Source organism: Thermobia domestica, chromosome 17, assembly GCF_964235325.1.
Source record: "Thermobia domestica chromosome 17, izTheDome1.hap1.1, whole genome shotgun sequence".
In the NCBI taxonomy this organism is placed as follows: Eukaryota; Metazoa; Arthropoda; class Insecta; order Zygentoma; family Lepismatidae; genus Thermobia; species Thermobia domestica.
In genome coordinates, this window is record NC_137470.1 from 87,486,413 (window position 1) to 87,512,445 (window position 26,033).

The window sequence follows — 26,033 nt, forward strand, 5'->3', positions numbered from 1 at the left end:
CTTGCCAACTTTTGTGCTACCGCCTTGCCTGCTTAGTTTTTCATTTATAATGGCAAGAAGTGTAAATTCAGAAAATCATTCAAGAAGCAGATCGAATCGTTTGGTTTTCAAGGCATACTTTCCTGTGTTTGCGATTGAATTTGTTAAAGTTCAAAATAATACTCGCAAGTTGTTTAAAAAGTACTAAGTCCTTGGATGTTGAAATTGAGAAGATATGTATTGTTATCTGAAAAAAAAAATACTATGGAACTAAATATGCATCATTTTCTTCGAAGACCTTATGCTATTTTTCCGGCAACATCATAAGCCTGTTGCTATAGAAATTCTGTGGTTTCTAGTCTAAAAAGTGAATCCTATTTTGAAACTAATTTAACCAATTCAAAGAGATATGCAGAGAACGAAACAAACAATGGTCTGAAGTTATTACGTCCGGGCTATACAGTGAATGTATTAAAACATCAGAGCCAACGTTTGTCACTTCTGACATGGTTAAACATGTATGAAATCTGGCCTTGTCACCGTGGTATACACCTTTTCTACTGACCACTCTCATTGTTCCATTTGAATAACTAGGGGAAATCTCGCTAATGCTTGGCAGTAAAGATCTGAGTATATCGTTTGGCTCAACGACAGCAGCCTGTTCCCTTCCAATCCTACCAAACACGCACCACAACGTTCTTGGGCGTCATTTTCGGTTTTTCTACAAACTGTGGAGCTTCTATTCGTCTTGACTACGTTCTTTGGTGATGGATGTTTAGGTCATTGGCAATGCTATGACTGGAGATGGAGTGGGTCGTGGGTCAAGTTGCCCAAGATTTGTGAGTGGGTCAGTGGGTTTTGGGCCAACATGGCATTCCCACTGCGACCCACCACCCACTCTGACCCGCCGATCTCCCGACCTACTCTGCTCAGAGCATTGCAGACAGATATCTTGAACACTGAAAATAGTAAAGCTGTTAGAAAACTTTATACTAAATATTTATATACTACTAATTTAACAAATATCTACTGCTTTAGCTTGTACTATTTTCAGTGTTTAGGGAAAGACAGAGTTTATGGAAGGTGAAAAGTCAAGAACGATAAAGTTTGTGCAATCACAAAACCTTTAAGTAATTAGCTATACATTAAACTACTTTTTTTTTTTTTTTTTTGTAAAAGAAAATTGTTTTCTCAGTGGGTAAGTTCAAGTATAATTTCTAGATGTATATCAGCGTCATATGGTGGATGATTTTGATAACACGACTACTCTGGAACGGACAAAAAATTGGAATCTTAAGGATTGTTGGTAGTAATGCAACTAATTTATCAGTTATCATAATTATTGCTTCTGAATCAAATATTTCAGTAAATGCTGTGAAAAGTTTAAGAATAATAGATATTTACTTTAATAGAAAAAACGAAAACTGAGCATCATAATTTCATTCTAGGTTACAGCGTTGGTTACGTGAGCAGCGTGCACGACAACGCAAATCGTCATTGCAATGTATAATGCTTCGGCCACCAAGAGCAGCTTGGGCAACGTCGAAAAGAAGGTCATAAATTGAAGTTATGGCGGAAGGCATAGGTGATGAAATAAAATTTTAGCAAAAGACCTGGAATACATACAACCAGAAGACAATTACCATCGTAAGTATAAGAGGATTTCTTACTGTATACTTCCATTATTATGATCATTACAACAGTTTGTACATTATATATTTAAATCCGAAATTGTGAATTTCAAGAAGCAAAGGAAAAATGAAGCGCTTGGCGCCTTATAGTCCTATGCCACATTTGGATGATTTTGAGATAAATGAGGATTATCAAAAAAATCTATAATCATAGTTTATCTTTTTGTTCAGTAAAGTATATTATAAAAGAAGGCCCAGCATTTCATCTACCAATAGAAATCTAATTTGAATCAATTTAAGGATTAGTTACTGAATAAATGAAAAAAAAACACAAAAAAAGAAAAAAAAGTAAGGCTAGTGTTAAAATTTGTGGCATGGCACTATATTGCTGCTAGGTTTCCTTCACACACACACACACACACACACACACACACACACACAAATTTACTCTGTGTAAAATAATCCTATGCCATATAGTAATAACTTCGAGAAGCATGTTAAAGAAGGTTTTAGAATAATCAATCATTTACCACTTTAGTGCTTTGCCTTCAAAATATATTATTGATAGATACGTTAATGCACAAATGGCCTAAACTTAAAACTAAGTTCGGGAAAGTGAACCTAATACGGCAATCAGTACTTTTCTCCTCACATATTTATCGCACTTTACGTGTATAAATATTAAAATAGTTGACAAAATGTGATAAAAACGAACGTATATTGAGTAATTTGAGTAACAATGTTCTTGGTAAATAAACAGTACAAGAACAATGGAAAGAATAAAATAAATGGTAAACTAATGAAGTTCCCCTTCTATCGGTATATGGATAAATGTATCAAACTTTTTTCAGTGGATACCGAACTATGAACATACATTCTAATAATATTCAACACACTGGTATGTCAACAATGTTTGTATAGCTTATATGAGACACACTTGGTAACACTAATACTAGTCAATATTTCTATTGTGTTGAGCTTTTCTTCTCATTTAATGCAAATTTTTCTTAACATTTAGAGGGATACAAGTATCCTCGTCTTCATCATGTTCATTAGTTGCTTCATTTTGGTCACGGGTGGTTAAAACTTTGAAAAACTGATGATGTACTGGCGGAATAAAACATATGAGATCTTGCAAATCCTTGAAATTTTTACCTTCAATTGGCAAAGTTTCGTCATAGTTTCTTCTCAGCTGAGCATTTGTTGGGCGTTCACTGAGGCTATATTTCCTTCCGTACGAAACTTCACTTTCATTACACCAGGGTTTCAGCACAGAATTTCAAACTGTAAATTTTCGAAAAATTTAGATCATTTCCTTGATCATCAGAACTACGTTTGCGTATTTCTGACAAGACATTCTGCCACATTGAGGAAGTCTTCTTGTTCCATACTGACGGCAACGAACGTTTTTTATGTTTAAACAGGTTCTTTTGTTTGAAAGTTTTTAATGTTTAAAACAAAGTACTTTTAAAAGCACTTTTTGTAATGTTTTGAAAGCACTTTTAAAATGTTTAGTTTGTTTAAAACAATAATGTAAATAGGCATATATATATTACATTTTTACACGCTCACAGGTTTTGCTTGCAATCTATATTCAACCGTTAGAACAAACTTCGGGAACTTTCCTAATCTCGATCCGTCCAAATGTTCAATTCCGAAGAAAGAAATCGGGAATTTCCTGATCTCCGTTTACGGAATATGTAGTTTAGTTTCTTTGTGTTACGTTCTACTGGTCGTCGGACGCAACTGCTGTGTTAAAGATTTAAACCTCAATGCCTCAGTCCCTAATTAATATAGGAAGATAGTTTTGGTACCAATTTATTCCTGAAGGATGCAGCTTTCCTTCGGTGTGCACATTATGTATGTTGTTTTTTTTTCAACAGTTTTTTGTTGGCCATTCCTCCTCTTGGGGTGTACATTCATAAAAATTGGTACGTGAAGCAATGAAGTAGGCCACTGCATGGTAATATCGTGAGTTTATACTTCTTACTTATATGGGGGAGCAGGGAGGAGGCTAAATTGGATAATTTTTGGAGTTTCAGTTTTTTGACGTAAATTTCATTTATTTCTACACCAAACACCAATAGCTCAGCCCCTAATTAAGCTAGAAAGATGAGTTGGTACCAAAGTATTCCTGAGGGATGAAGCTTTCCACCAGTATGCATTTTATGTATGACACGGACGAAGAAGGGAGGATGAAGTTCGTTTCTTAAATTTTTCTTCAAATTTTTTAAATCGGATTTTTGGGGGCATTCCTCCCCCCTTTGTGGTACACTCATAAAAATTGATGTTCATGAAGTTAGTAGGCCACCTATGGTAGGATAGAACTTCGACTTCACACATCGTTAATGCTTTGTTAGTGCTTATTAGTGCCGCAAACCCCATTGTTATTGCCACAAAAATAATGTCTCAATTTTAATAGTTACTATTGGCCTGCTAACTTCATGCCAGCAGGCCAACATATGAAAATTACACCATAAGTGAAATTGCCGGTTAGAGCAGCGTTAGTGCTCGTTAGTGCTATAAACACTAGCGTTAGTGCTTCTATATACACTGCTTTTAGGGTAACAAAATGGGCCCGTTTTATGAAGTTGGCATGAACTTAGCAGGCCACCTATGGCAGGACAGAATTTCGACTTCACACATCGTAAGTGTTTCGTTAGTGCTCGTGAGTGCTATAAGCATTAAGGTTACTGCTTCTATATATTCAGTTTTTTGGGTAACAAATCGGGTTTGTTTTATGAAGCTGCCAGGCCACCACCTACCAGACCAAAATTTCGATTTCATACATTGTTAGTGCTTCGTTAGTGCTCGTTAGTGACCGTAACCCCATCGTTATGCTACAAAAATAACGTCTCAATTTTTACCAGTCACTATTGACCTGCTAATTTAATGCGAACAGGCTAACATATCAAAATCACCCCATGAATGAAATTGCCGGTTCGACCAGCGTTGGTGCTCGTTAGTGCTATAAACATTAATGTTAGTGGTTCCATATATATACACACAGTTGCTTGGGTAACAAAATGGGCCGTTTCATGAAGCTGGCAGGCCACTTATGGCAGACCACGATTTCTACCTCACACCGTTTGTGCTTCGTTAGTGCTCGTTAGTGCCGTTTATCCCCTCGTTAGTGTTCCAAAGACAACTGATATATATTTAAGAAATCCATTTTCCTCACCAAACTTCATGTCAATACGTCGCACAGAAATTACAGCAGAGCAGAATCTCGATTTCACCCATCCTTATTACATCGTTAGTTATCGTAAGTGCCACATGTCCCATCGTTACTGCTCTATAGATATTGCCTACAATTTTGAAGAAACTATTATTGGGATACTAAATTGTGCCTGCATGGCAGGGACGAAATCTACGATAGATGACACCCGTCATTAGTGCTTCGTTAGTACTTGCTACTGCCGAGTATTATATCGTTAGTCCTCCATAGATGATGGCTACACTTAAAAAAAGAAAAAAAAACTTGAACGGCCTGCAACATAATGGTAGCAGACAACGGACGAAATGTACGACAGACCTCAATTTCGATGACATGCGTCATTAGTGAGTCGTTAGTAGTCGTTTGTGCCCCATATCCAGAGATGGAGTGGGTCAGTGGGTCGCACAGTGGGGCGAAAACGCAAAAAGCAGGCCAAAATATGATAACTATATTCAAATTGAATGACATTTAGTATTAAGGGGTTATTGAGGTTGCTGATTACGATTCTCCAAATAAAGTTGAAATAAACAAAATGGCGGATCCAAAATGGCGAAATAAAAAGATTGTCAACATACTTCGTAATTTTAACAAATTATCTTTAACAACATTCACTTTTAGCACATATTTTGATGAACAATTACTTGTTACTTACGTTCTTGTTTACTAGAAATGTATTATTACTTAAATGACACAAATTATTGGTATTTGATTCGGTTATGATAACTGCAACGGCTTGTCACTGTAACATTAAATGAACAATAATTAACATCAACACGCTTCGTAATTGGTACGTTTTGGCAGCTACGTTTTTGTCGACAGCATTAATTAATATTCAGACTACCATTCTACAAAATACGAACGTGGTGCACGAGGGTGCACATAATGTTTTCAACGCTTTAAATTAATCAAATATATAAACAATGTGAAAATTTTGCCTGACTTGCGATTCAAATTATAAATTATTACATCATTATTATTAATTTTTCACTTCATACACTTATTCTACTTACCAGTACGATATAGGAAAACTTTACAGATTTAAAAACTATGAACGCGTTCGAAAGTTACAACCGTTTCAACGGACGCATCACAATTCTTCTATTGTTCTCTACGCATTTGACCTGCTGAAGGGTCTACTTAAGAGTGGCTCAGGTAGTCGGAATAAAGTAAAAACCCTATTCTATTTATGGATTTGGGCCCTTCTAACATTATTCTAGCCAACTACATAAAAAAATACTATATTACTAGCTTTCGTTTTTTTTTTACTTTTGGCCAGGTTTCCGCGTTTTCGCCCCACTGTGGGTCGGTGGGTTAGTGGGTCAAGTGAGTCAAGTTTTCTGGGTGGGTCAGTGGGTCGTGGGTCAACAGCATGTGACCCACTGTGACCCACCACCCACCGTGACCCACTGCGAACCACCACCCACCGTGACCCGCTGTGCCCCACCACCCACCGTGACCCACTGCAACCCCCTACCCACCATGACCCACTGCGACCCACCGACTTTGTCTGACCTACCGACTCACTCTGCTTACTGCATTGTACACAGTATCTTCTGAAGACTGGTAAATTTGTCTTCGTTTTACTTTCAAGACCTTCATTTCCCTTCCTTTTCCATTTGTTTCCGTCTACTTACCTAAGGTGAGTAGGCTATATCTAAGTGAAAAAAGAACTTCAGGCACTTTTGGATTTGATATTTGTAATTACTTGGCTTTCGAAGCCTGTCAGTTTTTAGAGGAGCTAACTACTGGAAAAATACATTTTTGAATCACAGTAATGTATAAATTATTATTTAAAAAAAATTGAATGTAACTATGTGTGCCTGATCATAACGGCCAAATTACAAAGTCAAATGAAATGACTTTTGGTATATAGTTAAGCCTTAATCCAAACTGGGATGTTATATTGTTTCCATTATAATACACATCCCAAAGAGGTAGTGAAGATCCGAATTTTTGCGAAAAAAAAAATAGTATCTCGCAAGTCGTTAAACTTACGAAGCTGAAGTTCAGTGTATTAACACTTCATTAAAAATAAACAGAATCTGTCCTAGCATTTTTTTGAAATTCTTCTTTATGAGGGGGGGGGGGGCACTTTCTATATTTGCAAAATTGGAAGTGAGTTGGTTTGTAAAAATAATCAAAAATGATCGATATTAGTTAAGAAAAAAATTCAGATACACAAAATACAGTACTTCGCTTCATATACCCATTGCTTTCTACTATAATAATTGCTGAAGCTTATGTTTGCAGCACAGGACAATCAATCCATAAAGTTGTGAGAAAAATAGACATAAAATTTATACTGTAAGCTTAAGTACACGGAAATTTTAGTTTGGATTGTATGCATAATTATATGGAAAATTTTACACTTTTTTTCCTTTACGTTAGTCTACTTACCTTGATTTGGGATTTTCAAATTTCATCCCTTTTTCCACTGAAAAGTATCTATAATTCAACAAGGAAATAATTATACGAGGGCAATCCCAAAAAAAGGTCTCCTATTATGGGGGACGTAGAGAAACTCTTAATACGGTTGTTGGCAACACTGTTGTGGGTGGTGCCTTCTCCGCTACCACATAAGCACGCAGGCGCTTCGCTTGGATCCTCAGTCTTGGTTTGGCAGCCATTCAAAATGGAGCTCCCGATGAACGTTACCGCCAAGTGCGAAGTTCGCGCAGTTATTCGATTTTTGAACGCAAAAGGTGTTAAACCGGTTGAAATTCATCGCCAATTGACGGAAGTGTATGGACAGTCGTGCATGGATGTCAAAAACGTTCGCAAGTGGTGTAGAGAGTTTACAGCCGGTCGTACTGAAATTCATGACGAGGAAAGAAGCGGGAGGCCATCAATTGCCGACGAGACAATCGCGAAAGTTGAGGAGCTCATGCGTAAAGATCCTAGGATCACTCTGGATGCTCTCTGCATTTTGGTTCCTGAGGCTTCCAGAAGCACCATCCACAGGATTTCAACGGAAACGTTGCAATATCGGAAGGTGTGTGCAAGATGGTCATGGCGGCAAGCTGGTATGACATGGGCATTGTAAAACTGCCACAGCGTCTACAAAAATGCATCGATCGAAATGGCGATTATGTAGAAAAATAAAGCTTTCTTCAACCTTTAAAGTGATGTCGCAATTATAGAAAATAAACGGTTGTTTGTATATCTAAAAATATAGGAGACCTTTTTTGGGGATTGCCCTCGTACTATGATAATTTAATTGGAATTCATCGTAATTTGGCCCATAACAAACAGCAGTGTAGTAGTTGAAGGGGAAGAAGGGAGAAATTCTCAGACACCTCTGAACACTTCTCTGAAACCTCATTTCCTTTTGCCTTCTAGGGGGGAGGTAACTTGGTACTGACATCAAACTTTCATGTGTAATTACAAAAACTAAATTTATAAACGAATAGGAAATCATCAGTTTATCAGGTTTTAATTGATAATCTGTGCATAAGACTTCCTATCGAAGATGTGATAGATAAAGTTTCTGTTCTCCATGAGTCGAAATTGTCAACTGACGTGGTCGATATGGAAAAGATCTTGTATGGTGATAGAGATGTGATACTTCTTGCGGAGTATTTCAAAACTGACCAAGAAAAATCGTTATCAGATTTAAGTCTAGCAAGCAGATTGTCGAGTATTACAAATTTCCACGACTGAGTGCGAACGGAGATTTCCCCTTATGAATTTATAGATGACTAACATTAGAAATAGACTAAGTGCTCGAACATTGTCTAACTTGTTGTTCATCAATGTTAATGGCCCACCGCTAGACAAGTTCAAAGTAGACGAGCTAATTATTTCCTGGCTGAAGGATGGACATCATTTTGCTGCGGATGATTTACCACGAAAAAAACCTGGAGGCTAACAGGAAATAAACCAGATTTCAGATTAGTTTTAAGGTGGCAAATTACGAGTTATGGAAAATGTATACCTGTATTATTAATGGCTTATTTGTGTTTTTTAGGGACGGGCACGAGTCGAGTCAAAGGTAATTTTCTCGAGTCGAGTCACTGTTTTGAGGTCGAGTTTCGAGTCGAGTCGAGTTTGATACATGGCTCGCTCGTTCATCTCGTTTTAGCTCGTTTTGAAATCATGACCTGACTAGACTGGAAAGCGAAAGCCGTGAGAAATATAAGTAGTAAAGTGGATTACTTTTAATGTTGCTCACGAAGGGGACATTGTTCGCGTCTAGTCTCGTCTCCATAACGAGACAGTCTCAAATGTTGTGAGCACCAATGAAGTAAGTATTCTGTGTAGATCTTACTAGCAAGGCTGAGACTTGTACGGTCGAATTCTTGAGCCCAAGCAGAAGTCCAACCCAGGCAGTGATGTCAACAGGCTCAGTTCGGTTAAACTGAGAGAACAGCTCGATCCGGCTCGGTTGGGATGATACATCGGCACGGCTCAATTGAACCGATAGCTTAAGCCGGTTTGGTTGGGATGAGCCATCGACTCTACTTAATTGAGCGAAGGCTCGAGCAGACTTGGTTGAGGTGAGCCACCAACTTGGCTCAAGCCGGCTCGCTTGAGGTGAGCCATTGGCTCAGTAGTTATTACATGCAAACGATTTTTCTGAGATCGGCTCTGTGGTGAACGAGTCGTGAGCCGACCCATTTAAACCAATTGCACCATTAGAGTCGGCACAGATGATTCAACATGATCAAATGGATTGAGTTTGTTCACTAGAAGACAGAGGTCGCTTTTATTGAAGTGACTGTATATTTGGATCAATGGATCTTGTATCTGGGCCCTAGTTTAAAAAATTCTTGGTTCGGATATGAGGAAGACAATTACAAAACTAAGTTCATGTACAATCAGGTGTAAATTTCCAACTCGATAAATTTCTTGTGAGCTACACTAAGAAAAAAAAATGTAGGCAGCGTACTTAAAAAGGTAGGTTACATGCGTAATTCCTGTAGTTTTTTTTTAACTTAACTTACACCAGACTTATAACTGAAAACGGATGTTTTATAACATTTTCCGTATAAGTGTTCCATATCTATAGTACTTTTCGTATGAAACAATATAGGCGGTCAGGATCTCACATACAAATGGACGTATATAACATATAGCTGAGAAATGTAACATAAATATATGCATGTGATATACGGAAAAACTGTTAGATGTCAAACATCCTGCAACGGCATGATGTAACATCTAAGGGCAGTGCGTATGTAGCATATGGATAACGTATGCTCCATACTGATTTCTGTAGTAAGCAAGAGGATTCTGTGTATTTGTACAATATACCGCTGCCCGGATAACGGATTTTTCTCAGTGTATCTTGAGGAATTAATGGATAAAAGCAGTGATTTGTAGTTTTCGTTGGTTCAAGTTAGTGAGGCCATGGTAAAGGCGGATCTAGGAGGTAAAAACTGGGGGGCGCAGTCGGAACCAAGATTATGATAAGTATACCTTGTTTATTATAAACTTTCAAAGTTATATAAATAATAGCTTAAATAATTTTTGTAACTCAAAAAACTGGGGGCCTAGGCTCCCCTGACGCCTTCCTAGATCCGCCATTGCGCCATGGGTCCCTACCGCTCCCTTTCTGTATGACTCTTGTACTCTAAATCGTCTCCTTAACTTTGAGAGCTTTTTGCTCATACAGAATATAACAGGAAAAGAATAGTAAACTTGCTTCTACCGCGTGTTCGAACCGAAGCAAGCAAACTTGTCGAGAATAGAGCCGGGACCGCACACATAGAGGGCAAGCATATTCGCCATTTGGCAGAAAAGAGGTAGCAAAAATGATCACTGTTCCCAGTTAAAGTTTCCTTAACTTAACAATTAATTTTCACTTTAGACCTATATACAATACTCTATTATAGATAAAAACGCATACATAGGTAACAAATGCATTCATCAAGAAATTACGTGAATGCAATAATAATAGAGAAAACTATAAGAGAGACTCGATATATCTTAGGTATATTAACTATTTATCACTCATCTGTTAACAACAATGCTTCGTGCAGCGTGATAGTATTAGAATAGAGGCAAGTTCAACAGTTGACATCTACATAAGGTGAAAGAAAGGTCGAGCTTGTTTGTTCTATGGTCATTATTTTCTATTTATGACAGACCTCTTGTAGGATAGAGGAAACCTAAAACGGAAGGGGGAAAAGGAAGGTGAAGACAGCGAAACATTCTTTTGACAATTATCAGTCCTCGCATTTTCTCCCTAGTAAGATACCTTCAAGGAGTAAAATATAGGCCTTGTATAGTTCATTGACCTCACTGGAAAAAGAAAACTATGTGCCATACAATATCTTTGAGTATATTCTCTTACACTACAGAAAATCTACAGACCACACTTTTAAAAAATCTGGTTTTCCGTATTGTGACGAAAAATCCTAGATCTAAAAATAAATATGTAGATCTGGCAATTTGTTATATCCGCATCTGCAAATAGCGGTTATACTTTATCTGTGTTCCTGAGTCTTACGGTTGGGAGGGAAGAAATGAACTTTTTCTCTGGAGACCGACTTGTTATGATTTACAACATGCTGTTTGGAACAATGTATTTACTCATATGTTTCGTATTTTGTGAATCTAGCGTCGGCAAATCGGACAAAATGTTCTTTCTTTTTTGTGTCCTGTACGCTTGTTTGAAGCGGGAAAACCTCCAAACTTCTAGATAGTGAGAGGACTGGGCCACAAAAAAATCAACAGAAAGATGCGGAAAGAAAATACTTATAAGCTTGTCTAAGTAGCGGCCTAGATGATTTGAAAGAAAATGAAATTAAATATTTAAGTTTTACGTTCCTCGATTATGCCAACTAGGCTAAAGAAGACGGTGTTAATGAGAAATTAAAGAAATCATGGAAAGAAGAAAGTGGGAGGAAAGGGAGAACACCGAGAAAACTCACGCACACAGTGTTTGTCCACCACAAAGTTCACTTGGCACGAGCTGGGATCGATCCAAGGACCCCATGCACCAGAGGTGAACGCTCTACCACTGAGCCACTGCGGTTCACTTAGGCGATTTGTCCAAAGGACATGCCTATAATATTTTTGTGGTAATAACACGTAGCGTTTGCCACGAACATTAAAATATTGAATATTTCAATATATCATGTGGAATGAGTGAGCTAATCTTTTTCAGGACTAAGGATGTAAGAATATCTAGAATAATATGGGAAAAAATTATTGTTTATCACCCAAAAGGAGACTAGAAGTGTATTTTATTCAAGTTTCCCAAATTTTGCCCCGAAATAGTGGTTGCTCTGAGTAAGTCTTCGCATCCCCAGTTTTTTCGAGGGAGATACCATTAAAGTTATAAGTGAAGTGAAGATCAAAAACATCACAAATTATAGTTCTGAAATTAGAAGTTAACTTCCAATTGTTTTACGCAAGGAAATCTAGTCTAACAGATTTGTCATGATCTAGACCTCTCAGCCTTTCGAATGCTTCTCGGTGAAATTTCAATCAGTGCGTGTTGTGGAAATAGGGAGGGGAGCGCAGAACAACGGTCCACATGACATTAGGTCTCTTTAAAGAATAAAACGTTCTTTTATTTTAAGTGTGTTCTGCTATCTAAGCTATTAGTATAAGGGAGAGTGAACAGCTAGGAACAGAATAGGTGCTATAATTTTCGTTGTGGATGGATTTTAAATTTCTGGGCTATCGCCACCTATGGCCATTTAGCCCGTCACGTTTGAGGGATGACATGCCTCGACGAGCACAGTCTCCGGGGAAAGGGAAGGAAGAAAGGATTGGGGAAGGAAGGAAGCGGCGTGGGACCTATATATTAGGTACCACATCGGCATTGGGCTGGTGTAAATGAGAAAAAACTAATTCAGGGTCATTTGCCTAAAAAAGCTTTTTACGCATTTTCGACTGAGTGCCATTCAGCGGGAAGCAAACTCGGAACCGCTAGTACCGAAGAGAATTTTCATTGTGTAATACTATACTGTTTTCAATCATTACGCAGGAAATTAAGCTGATTCGAGGTCTACCAGCTTCTGGTAGAGATGCCAAGGAATGCACTTTCCCTGGGAATGTACTTTATGTCTTAGGGCAAATAATTTGGTGGGTCCTATAAACGTATGACCCCATGCCTACCATCACCCTCCTCCGAAATATAAACCCGAAACCTTGTGAACGAAGTCCTTGCCTTTTAGATTTCACGACTACCGAGATTGGCAGTCAACTAGTTTTTAGTATTCAGATGCAACCCACTTCATATTTTTACATGATGTTATAATAATAATAATAATAATAATAGTAATAATAATAATAATAATAATAATAATAATAATAATAATAATAATAATAATAATACTGTGTTATAGTAGTATCATTGATAATAATTATATTGTCTTAGTAGGATACTTGAAAAGAGTATTTAGAACTACACACAGGATTTGGCTCGTTTTGGCTCGACTCGACTCGAAACAAATTCGAGTCGAGTTGGAGGAAAGTTTTGGAGTCGAGTTCTCGAGTCGAGCTGAAAGATGTATGTTTCGAGTCGAGTCGAGTCGAGTTTCAAAGAAAACTCGATCGTACCCATCCCTAGTGTTTTTTCAACTTTGTACCTAATTTTTAATAAGTCTCTTCTTTCCTTTTCATAAACTAGAAGGTAAACTACTTTGAATAAATATTCATAATAATTGCAATTATGCATATTTGTAACTTAAATTTAACATGGTGTTTTAGTGATTATGATAACAAATAACAATTATGAGCATACTTTATGGAGATGTTCTTACAGACAGTACCCGAGCACCTTTATACGATGTGGAAAACTGATTTTTGAAGTGTTTGGAGAAAAATACTGTGATCTGAGAAATCATAACCTTTTCCATATTGTACACAGTGGTGCCCCCCCCCCCCTCATGTCCAAGAGGCACCCCCCTCAATTGTCTCTCCATATGTGTTCTTCCATGAAAAAAAAAATCTTTTCGATTAATTTTTACACCCCCTCAAACATATTAATATAGATTTTTACCCCCCAAATATTTCAATGACGCAGTTTGCATCATAGCCCCTCTTTGTGGGCACCCCTGTTGTACAGACGTATTTTTCTGCGAAGTAAGTTTCTTTTGGAATGTGTTAAGAAATTAACACTCGCAAGAATACTCTCTTAGTACAAGTATATTTTAGGCACACACTAATTTCCACCCACCTCGAAGTGGTTCAATTTCCTCATTGGCAAACACTTTACCATTTTATATCGTAAAGGTCAGATCCACCTTTATTGTAACAGAGTGGTGCTTGAGCGATTGACTGTAAAAATTCAAACTCCAATTAGTGACAATTTCACAGTCTTGTTTTATTACAAGTGTAAACTCTTTAGTTAGCAAAAGAGGCCGTGGATTATGTGTAAGAGTTGACGTCGAGATTTTGGTGAGTTAGAATAGGTCACAGTGGATGAGAGTGGTTGATGGTGGGTCAGAGTGGGTCACGGTGGGTGGTGGGTCAGAGTGGGTCACGGTGGGTGGTGGGTCATTGTGGATCAGAGTGGGTCATGGCGGGTGGTGGGTCAGAGTGGGTCATGATGGGTTGTGGGTCATGGTGGATCATGATGGGTGATGGGTCATGGTGGGTAAGAGTGGGTCACGGTGGGTGGTGGGTCAGTGGGTAGTGGGTCAAGTTTTCATTGACCCACGCAAACCCTGCCCATATCCCACCGTTAGCGCTTCACAGGAAACGAATATATTTCTAAAGAAAAAAATAATTTGCCTGTTAACTTTATGCCAGCGGATCAGGACCAAATCTACGCAGACCCCAATTTTGATTACACCCGTCATTAGGTTTCATTAGTGCTCTTTGGTGCCTCATATGAAACCGTTAGTGCTTCAGAAATAACGGTTATATTCTTCAAGAAACTCATTATTGGCCTGCTAGCTTGATTGCCAGCAGACCTGCGACGAAATAGACGGCAGACCACATGTTTGTTTACATCTTTCATTACTTCTCCGCTAATGCCGTATATCCCATCGTTAGTGTTCGTTAGTGCTGTATATCTCATCGTTAATATTCCAGATATATCGGCTACATTTTTAACAAAGGCATTACTGGCCTTTTAACTTCATTCCAGTATACCAGGGACCAGAGGAGACCACAATTAATATAACACCCTTCATTAGTGCTTGATGAGTGCCCGTTAGACCCACATATCCCATCGGTAATGCTTCACGAATAACAGCTGTATTTTTTAAGAAGCAAGTATTAGCCTGCTAACTTGATGTCATCAGAACAGGGACGAAATCTACGGCAGGTTACAACTTAGATTACACTCCTCTATAGTGCTCCATGAGTGCTCGTTAGTGTCGCATGTCAGACCATTGGTTCCTCAAAGATAACGGCTACATCTCTAAAGAAAAACACTTTCTGACTCCTAAATTTATGCCAGCAGGGATGAAATCTACGCCAGACCACAATTTTGATTACATCTGTCATTAGTGCTTCTTTAGTGCTTCTTTAGTGCTCTTAATGCCACACATCGAATTGTTAGTGTTCGTTAGTGCTCCATATATTATAATAAGTACTCCACATATGTCGCCTATAGTTTTTAGGAAAGGTATTATTGGCCTGTTAATTTTATGGCTGGGGACCAGAGACTAAATTCACACGAGAACACAATTTTGATTACACCTGCCACTAGTGCTTCGTAAGTATTTCCAGTGCCGCTATCCCACGTTAGTGATCCACCGATTACGGCTACATTTTTTAAGAAGGCCACTAACGGCCTCTTAACTTCATGCCAGCAGACAAGAGGCGAAAAGTACGGCAGATCACAATTTTTATTACACCCGTCATTAGTGTTCGTTGGTGCTGCATATCTCATCGTTAATGCTCCACAGATAACGCCTACATTGAAAAAAAAAAAAAACAATTTTACCCTTCTAATTTTATGCCAACACGCCACGCACGAAACCTACAGCAGACCACAATTGTGATTTTATTTATCATTAGTGCTTCGTTAATACTCGTTGATGTTGTATATCAGATCGTTAGTGCACGACACATAACAATGAATATCAAGTTGTTCCCCCCACTTTTGGACGGACAAAAATAAATGATATCATTCGTTTGTGCTGCGGTAATGCTGGTTAGTGCCCAAATTTGAGCGTTAGTGCTGTTCAAATAATGCCGGTATAACGAAATAAATTAGCGTCAAGTTGGCCCCGTTTTTCTCTAATTGAGATAGAACTGATTCTGTAATGCCAAAGGTTTGTGCTACGTAGTGCTCGCTAGTGCCCAAATTTGAGCGTTAGTGCTGTTAAAATAACACCATTATAACAAAATCAATTTCCGTCAAATTTGCCCCGCTTTTTCCCTAATTGAGATAGAAGTGATTTTCTAATGCCAACTGTTTGTGCTCCGTTAGTGCTTGGTCGTGCCTCAATTTGTCTGTTAGTGGTGTTGAAATTACATGTCCGTGAACTTGGCGCTTCCACTTAACGCATTATCGATAAAATTAGTGTCAATCATTACTGCATCGTTAATGCTTCTTAATCCACCAACACTAACGTTATTGCTTCATTAGTGTACATGCTACAAGTAAAAAATCCTTTCGGGTCCCAAATTGACGCTGGTCCCCACTTTGAAGACTAACAAAATAATTAGTGCCATTCGTTAATGCATCGTTAGTGCTTCTTAGTTCAGCAACCGCTGAAGTTAGTGTTTCATTAGTGTAGGCTCTAGAGCCAAAGCCATGGACCACGTTGGTCTCCCCATACTATGCAGTAGTGAAAAAATTCGTGCAATTCGTTTGTGCATCGTTACTGCTTTTAGAAAATACTAATAATTTCGTTAATGCGTTATTATTAGTGTAGTGTATATGTCACGAAACTCCCGTAAGAAACGCATGGGTAATTTTTCATTGCGTGAAATTCCCGGCAAATTGAAAAGCACTGATGACCTCTTCTAGTGCAATCGTTATTGCATCGTTAGTGCTTCTTTGGCGCCAACCCCTAACGTTTGTTCCTCGTTAGTGTCGATGCAACAAATGAAAAATCTTTGGGGGTCAGCGTGATCTTGATCCCTACTTTAAGCACTAACGAAGGAATTAGTGCTTTTTGTTAGTTCATCTTTAGTGCTTCTGGAAAACACTGATAGTTCCATGAATGCTTCACTATTACTGTAGACATAGCCAATTATAAGTTCCAAAACTTTCATGAGAAATACATGGGGAGTTTTTCATTGCCTCATATTCCCGCCAAATTCAAAAGTACTAATGATCTCTTCTATTGTAATCGAAAAAAGATGTTAGTGCATCGTTAGTGCTTGTTAGTGAACTAACCAATAACGTTAGTGTTTTTTAGTGTAGATGCTACAAGTAAAAAACCTTTGTGGGGCCAAGTTCCCGCTGCCTGCACTTCAAGTAGTAACGAAAAGTAGTGCCTTCATTAGTGCATCGTTATTGCTTCTTAGCGCGCCAACCAATGACATTAGTGCTTCAGTAGTGTATTCTCTAGATACAAAACAATGGCAGGGGTAATTACACTATGTGCCCCACTTTAATCACTAATGAAAAATAGTGCTATTTTAATGCATCGTTAGTGCTTCTAAAAACGCTAATAGTTTCGTTAGTGCTTTGTTATTTTTGTAGATATAGCCAATTATATGTCATGAAACTCCCAAAAGAAAAACATGTTAATTTTTCTGTTGGTCAAATTCTCACCAAGTTTAAAAGCAGTAATGATCTCTTCTAATGCAATTGTAAGTGCTTCGTGAGTGGTTGCTAGTGCACCAACTCCGAACTTTAGAACTTCTCATCGTGAATGTTATTGTAGGGAAGAGCTAGAGTGTAGTTAGCATCCCCTAAGTTTTATTTTATAGCGTCCATACTATAGAAGCACTAATGTTGGGAGTCCTGCAATAAGCCCTGCTAACGAAATAGTAACCATTACAATAGTGGTCATTAGTGCTTTTAAATTTGGCCTTAATTTTACAAAATGAAAAATGTCCAAGTTAGCCCTGCACAGTTCTCAAATTCTGCTAAAGCCTTTTACATGTGTAGTGCACATTAGTGCACTAAACACTAACCTTAATACCATGATACTTTAGAAGTTATTAATGAACAACTCGGGCAGGGCTAAGTTGAGATTTTTCAACTTTTACACAGTTTCACAGTAGTTGTGCTACAAAAGTGGAACTAACACTAGTGGTTAGTGCACTGTTAGTTCTCTATGAAACTGTAAGCCGTAGGTTAGTGCTAACATAATTTAGAAGTTATAAGTGAATAACTCACTCAGGACTAAATTTAAATTTATCGAATTTTACAATAATTGTCTCGCAAAGGTAGAATAAACGTCGAATTTTTGTGCATCGTTAGTACTCCAAAAAGTTCTACCGTTAGTGCTATTTAAGGTGTAAAGTTAGTGCCATCACAGTTCAGGAGCTATTAATATATAACTCAGCAGGGATAAAATCAGGTTATTCAACTTTTACACAATTAGTGTAAAATTCAATAAATTTTAATTGAGTTTCGTCCGAGTTATTCACTAATAACTTCTAAATTATGATATCACCATAGCCAGTTTTTACTATGTTTTAGAACACTAACAAAACACTAATCTTTAGGAATTACCCTACCTTTTGATTGGCAATTATTGTAAAAGTCGAGAAATGTAAATTTAGCCTCGTGCGAGTTATTCATTAAGAACTCCTAAATTGTGATAGCACTAACGTTAGTGCTTAGTTTATGGAGCACTAACCGCTGGTTTTATCTCATTTCTGTCTGACAATTAGTGTAAAATTGTATAAAAATTGAAAGATTTAAAGCTAGCCCCGCCCGAGTTGTTCACTAATAACTCCTAAACTACGATAGCAGTAACGTTAATGTTTAATGCCTTTGGAGCACTAACGATGCACTAACCTTATACTAACGATGCACTAACGATGCACTAACTATGTACTTCACCTTTATGGGACAATTATTGTAAAATTTGATAAAACTAAATTAGCCCCGAGTGAATTATTCACTAATAACTCCGAAACTATGATGGCACTAACGTTAGTGCTTGGTGTTACGGCAAGCAATAACGATGCACTAACTTTTGATGTTTATCACATCTTTCTAGGACAATTATTGGAGAATTCAATAAATTTCAATTTAGTTCCACGACAGCTATTCACTAATAACTCCTAAACTATCATAGCACTAGTGTTAGTATTTAGTGAACGAAGCACTAACCATATGAAATGTTTTGGTAGTAATTTAGATGCGTTATTTGTCTGCTAACTTCGCTACAACAGACCAGGGACGAAACCTGCTGCTAATAACGATCTCATTTACACCCGTCGTTAGTGATTGTTAGTGCAGCATATTGCATCGTTACTGCTCTACAGATAACTTCTACGGCTAGGTCGTTACTGCTTTAATATGCCACATACACCATCATTAGTACTCACATATAATGCCTATATTTTTGTAAACCCATTATTGGCCTTCTAACTTCCTGCCAATAGACCTGGGACGACACTTACTTTAGACCTACTTCAGGCCGTAGACACTAATTATTGTTAGTTACCCATGTTGCAGATAGAGATGTATCTTGAAAACTGTTTAGTTAGATTATCGTCACATGAGAACCAGAAGAACGTAACTCCATTTTCATAGATTTACAGGAGAGAGGAAAATGGGCGATTTTAAAAGAAAAATTTAAAAGAAATAATATGATAAAAATATTATTGAATAGTAATCAAGGCACTACAAAATGGGTTTCATCACTACACAAATGACATAATAGCTAATCAAAATAGTAATTCAGTTTCGTGCTACACACTATTAAACTGAGATACGTTCCTTTAACTATGAACTGTCTTAAAGAAATTGTTATTGTCGACATACGTTTAGCAAATTACAATAGCCTTCAGTTTTCTTATTACGAGCTCTAACTAGAAACACTAAACATTATCATCTAAATGTTAAAACAGCATCACTAAATACTAAAATAACATTTAATCACTATCATCATCATCATTATCATCATCATCATCACTACCACAGCGATGCACGCGCTGCAGAAATGGCGTGGGTCAAGGAAAACTTCACCCACGACCCACTCACCCACCACTCAGGGTGACTCAAGACCCACTTGACCTACTTTGACAAATCATGACCCACTCTGACCCACCACCCACCGAAACCCATCGTCATCAACTCTGACTCATGATCCACGCCCTCCTCTCCACTGACAAAAGAGTTTATATCTGTAATTAGAAAAAAGCTGTGAAGTTATTACTAATCGCGGTTTGAAATTCTACGGTCAATCGCTCAAGCATCGCTCTGTTACCATACCGGTGGATCTGAACTTTACGATATAAAATGGTAAATTGTTTGTCATGGGCCAAATTACGATGAATTCCAATTTAATTATCATATATAATTATTTCCTCTTTGAATTACAGATATTTTTCAGTGGAAAATAAGATGAAATTTTTAAGTCTTACAAATCAAGGTAAAGTAGGCCAACGTAAAGTCAAAAGAAAATAAAAACTAAAATTTTCCATATAATTAGCATACCGTACAAACTTAAAATCTCCATGTAAGCTTACAATATAAATTGTATGTCTATTTTCTAACAACTCTATGGTTTGATTGCCTTGTGCTCTGAGTGCTCCATATAATAAACACAAGCTTCAGCAATTATTATAATAGAAAGCAGTTAAAATGCGAAGCACTGTAGTTTTTGTTTCTCAATTCTATCTCAAATGTGGCTGACCCGGACCACTAAACTTAGTTATCCATTTAATAGGTAGATGATATTTCAGATCAGCATACGAAAATGAACTATTCGTCAATAAATTCTTAGAATTCTGACCAATATTTTAAAAGTGATACAAATTTTTCCAGAGTTCAATTCAGGATGTTTATTGCTAAACATTAAGGATAACTAAGAATAGATAAAAATAACTTATTAGTTATTAGATAAAAATACTAACTTCCTACCATATAATACTAGATAATTTCGAAAAATATTTCTGCATTTCGATAAAATTAGTTTTGGAAAACATTTCAGAGGCATATGCTTCCCCTGCTTCCCCTAAAGAAAATGCATTTCACTTACAGAAATCTTGTCTTGTGTGAGTTGCGTCTTAAAACTTTGTGAAAATTCAATCACCTTGACCACGATGGATTGATTTACTTTATACAGTCTAAATCCAGCTTATTCCAATGGGTATTAGGACATGATCCAATCACCCTTCGATACTTTAAATATACTTAAGTATCACCAACTTCCAAAATAGGAGGAAAATAATTAAAAGTTTCAAGAAAGTAGGCAAATGGATTATAAGACTCAGAAGATAGAATTATCAATAGTTTTCATATACCCTACGCTTAATAGAAACCAATTTAGGTATTTAACTGATTAAAATTTGTAATCTATTCCATTCTTTATTAATGGTGTGAACAAAGTGTGCGTGAGTGATGATTCTACGTATAAAAACATCCAGAAAACGGTTTCTATTCAGAGATAAAGAATGACTGGAATCATTGCTGACTTCTTTCGGATCGATTGGCGCATCAGTTCCTCGAGTCGTTGTTTCGGTAATAGTGTTTCAAACTAGAAACCGTGTTCTTGACTTTGCTGCATGAGCTTTCCTGTTTCCTTTCATGCGTAGAAACACTTAGTACAGCCACGTACTTTATTTACAACCTTAATATTTTTCCATTACCTTTCTACGAAGCAATCTTCAAGAATTTCTATCAGAGAGTCATTTTTGTAACACTTTTAAAATTACAGCAGTCAGACAATATCCAGAAATTCACTTCGAGGTGGTTTCAAGGCTTTTGCGGACGCCCAAATTCAGAATGAATGTAAATTTTACACGTATCAACAATTTTGCGTAAAATTGTAGTATCGGTAAGCCTATATTTAAAAAATATCGGAATTTCAAAGAAGGGGGTCTTGACTGCAGCATCAACCAAATGAAATTATGGTTAATCTACAGTAGTTTCGTAATCTCTCTTACCTATTCCTCCCAGTGTAATCTCCTTCGGATTAGTTGCCCTTCGTTTCCTCTTGAGTCTAGGGCTGTCATCACCTGATGTTGATGATAAAGATTCCGGGCCAGCACTAGGTACATAATCATCATTTTAATATGAACTCAAATGATGTTCGTTTACTATACCATTGGATTCAGTGTTTTTTCACCCGTTTTCTTGGCGTTATTCAGTTCGGTTGTTGATGGTAACGATCCCGAATCAGCAATAGGCACATAATTATTACTCGAACTAACTAAACTAACTAACTTACTCTATGGCCTATGGAACCCGGAGGTTCAATGCCGCGTTCACAAAAGCTCTCCACTGACTTCTATCCTTAGCTAACTGCATCGAGTTTCTACTTTGTATTCCAATCTCTGCGAGATCCATCTTAATATTGTCCTCCCATCTATGCCTAGGTCTTCCTAATGGTCGTTTTCCAATTGGTCTTCTAGTCAAGACTTTGAAAGCGTTTCTACTTTCTTCCATTCTAGCTACATGACCAGCCCATCTAAGCCTCCTAGACTTGACGACCTTAACGATGTTGGGTAAACCGTATAAATTACGTAGTTCCTCGTTATGAAGTTTCCGCCATTCCCCATTCCCGTTCCTCTTGGGTCCGAATATTCGTTTCAGGATCTTGTTCTCAAATACTTTCAATCTATGTTCTTACAGCTGAGTAAGCGATCATGTTCCGCAACCATACAGAATAACAGGCATGATTATCGTTTTGTATATTTTAAGCTTCAAATTCCTCGAAAGAATTCGCGACGACAAGAGATTTTGAACCGAATAGTAACACGAATTCCCTGCTTTTAGTCGACATTTAATTCCTTCGTCAGTATGATTTTCCTCTGTTAATATTAATTTTAGATATTTGAAACTATCCACTTTATCAAAAGTATTATTTAATATTTTAACGCATCCATAATTTGCTGTATTACGGTCCCGACGCAATTCCATGTATTTAGTTTTCTCTGTATTTACTTCTAAACCCATGTCTCTGCAAGCGTTTAATAAGATCTCTGCATTTCTTTCTATTGTTCTCCTATCATCCCCTATTAAATTTACATCATCAGCATATGCTATAACCTGGTGAATACCGTTCAACTCTAGGCCCTGCTTGCTATTTTTTATTTTCCTTACAGCGTATTCCAGAATAAAGTTTAATAATAATGGCGAAACGCGTCTCCTTGTTTCACGCCATTTTCAACGCGAAAGCTCGTGGACAAAAATTCTCCTACCCCGACTTTACTTTGGGATTCACTTAAACATATCTTAATTAATCTAATTAGCTTTCTCGGTATTCCAAGTTCTGTAAGAACGTTGTATAATGTTTCTCTCCTAACCGAGTCATACGCCTTTCTAAAATCAATAAATAGTTGATGTACCGGGGTATTGTATTCCCACTTTTTTTCGAGTATTTGGTGAATGGTAAATATTTGATCGATAGTTGATCGATTTCGTCTAAGTTCACACTGATAATCTCCAATAATTTCATCTGCGTAGGGGGTCAATCTTGTTAATAGAATATTTGAAAGGATTTTATAGGATGTTGATAGAAGAGAAATGCCTCGATAATTATTACAGTCAGTTTTGTCGCCTTTCTTGTGAATTGGAACAATGATTGATTATTTCCGCTCTTGTGGCAATTCTTCCTTGTTCCAGATAAGGAGAATGAGTTTGTGTATCTTGTTCCACAATTTTTCGCCTCCAGCTAAAATTAACTCAGCCGGAATTTCATCTACACCCGAAGATTTGTGTTTCTTTAATTTCTTTATAGCGGTTTCTACTTCTATTCGGTTGGGTTCTGGAATATACGGTTCTGCGGTATGTACCTCCTTTTCTCCACGCACTCTAGTTTTTGGTTGCGTGTTAATCGTCAAATAAATCTTTCCATCTATTTAAGATGCTATCCGTATCAGTGAGAACTGTACCGTCAGATTTCTTTAATATATAAGCACGAGGTTGATAGCCTTTCTTAAATTCACTGATCCCCTTATACGTGTCCCGAATGTTTTTATTTTTTCTATTATCTTCAAGTTCCTTAATTTATCTTTAAAAAATGCGTTTCTTTGTTCTAAAAGTTTTGGAAGTTTCCCGCCTGATATCTGCGAAATTTTGTGTAGTTATTTCATTCGGATTTTGTAGCCAGCGGAATTTTGCCTGTTTTCTCTTCTCTGCTAGTTTAATGCATTCCTGGTCAAACCATGGTTTGTTCCTACGTATTTCCGCGAGTCCCAACTTTTCTTTTGCTGAAATTTTAATGCTATCTCTAATTTCAATCCAGGTATCCTCAACACTAGTGCACTCCGAGTATTCTAAAGCCGAGAATCTATTCGAAACTTCAATCTGGTATTCCTCTCATACCTGGTTCTCTTCTAATTTCTTTAAATTGAATCTCTTCGTTTTCGGACATTGAATATTACCTTTATTAAACTATAATCTCTCTTGTATTATCGCTGCTACCAGGTAGTGATCAGTGTCACAATCAGCCCCTCTAAACGACCGGACATCAATTATGCTAGACTGCCTTCTTCTATCTACTAAAACGTGATCAATTTGATTATGTGCTTTTCCGTCTGGTGATGTCCAAGTGTATTTATGAACGTCGCGATGTGGGAGTTTTGTACTCTTCACGATTAGGTTTTTGGATGTTTCAAAGTTCACGAGACTAACACCGTTGTCATTACTTTCTTTATGCTGACTTTCGTTTCCTATAATCGGTTTGAAAATATCCTCTCGTCCTACCTTTGCATTGAAGTCCCCTAATAGAATTTTCATATGGTATCGCGGGAGTTGGTCAAATATCCGTTCCACTTCTTCGTAAAAACTGTCTTTTATATCATCATCCTTATCTTCAGTTGGAGCATGTACATTTAAAACAATAATACCACACCACCGTCTTTTAAGAGTAATAAAAGAAAGTCTGTCAGTAACAAATTCAACCCGTTTAATTGCTGGTAATATTCGTTTGTGAACGAAAAACCCTGTTCCTAACTGGTGATTTTTATTTCCTTCCCCGTAAAAGAACGTAAAATTTCCGGAATTCGCAGATCCACTTCCTTCCCATCTAACTTCCTGAACTCCTACTAGGTCCATCCTGTATTTCTTTAATTCACTCGTTACGGATTTTAACGCGCCTGCCCTATAAAGACTTCTAATATTCCACGTTCCAAATCTCATGTCAATTTTCTTTTGCTGAGGTCGTGCCAAGTTATCAGTCCTTGTCCGAGGCTTTTGTGAATATTTCTGAACAAGTGCTTTTTTTTTTTACATGATGAGGTTGTTAGCCTTACCCAACCCCCCAAGCTGGAGGACCACTCCTAGTCGACTGTCCGCGACTGCTTATTCAGTATATTCGCAGCTAACCTCTATATCTAGAGGCCTTCTCCTCGATCCGCAACCTGAGGACGCGCCATGGTGTGGTGACAGGAACCCACGTTACACGGTTATTACTCGAACAAGAACTCAAAAGATTTTATTTGTTTTTTGTACCGACTCGAAGTTTTCTTCTTCCGTTTTGTCGGTGTTATTCAATTTGATTAACTCGAGAACTCTTCTTGCTCTAATTCTTGCATTTCGCAATTCATAAACGAACTGTGCAGGACGACGTGCTAGTCAGCATCACACTTCATTCACTACTCTCTTGTTTTCTATCATTTTTCCCAAAGAACTAAAATAAACTACTAAAAAATCAAAAGTCGGCAACAAAGGCTGTCTAAAAATAACTTAAATTGTCGCGGACTACTACTTGACAAAAATGCAATTTGCACATTTGTTAGGGACTAAAAAGTGAATCGACATTTCATTTTGCTTATGTAATAATTATTTAATATTTTATTTTTTTTAGAAAAATAAAGAAACAACAGTGTGCTTTCAGTATAAAAAATTATCCCAGTTTAAAGCAATGTTACTCACTAAAACGTATTTTGGAAGATTCATTTTTCGAGTCAGAGAAATGTATGAGCCAATACGTCTCTTTGGTCCTGAAAATTGAATGACTTCTTTTGCGACATAAGAACGTATTGGCTGTTACGCTCCTCTGACTCTAAGATCAATTCATAAATGAGAGATACGTTACCGCCTTTTAACGACAAGAGGAGATAGATTTACGTCGCTTTGTCACCAAGTGGGCCTTTCAAAATTATATAGATATATAAAGAAAAACGAAAATCGTTTCCTCGATCTGGTTCTCATATGTCGATATGTCATTTCCTCCTTATAGACTAGTCACTGTTCATTTCTATGAGTTGTA

The 26,033-nt window shown here is 37.4% G+C and overlaps 1 long non-coding RNA gene across 1 annotated transcript in view; it reads left to right on the plus strand.

The window, feature by feature from the left end:
- Nucleotides 1-26,033, plus strand: part of LOC145674563 (uncharacterized) — a 238,478-nt gene that overhangs the window by 78,086 nt on the left and 134,359 nt on the right. The window contains exon 3 of the long non-coding RNA XR_014128980.1: nucleotides 1,428-1,626. This is a non-coding gene — a long non-coding RNA (uncharacterized LOC145674563). The remainder of the gene's footprint in view (nucleotides 1-1,427; nucleotides 1,627-26,033) is intronic.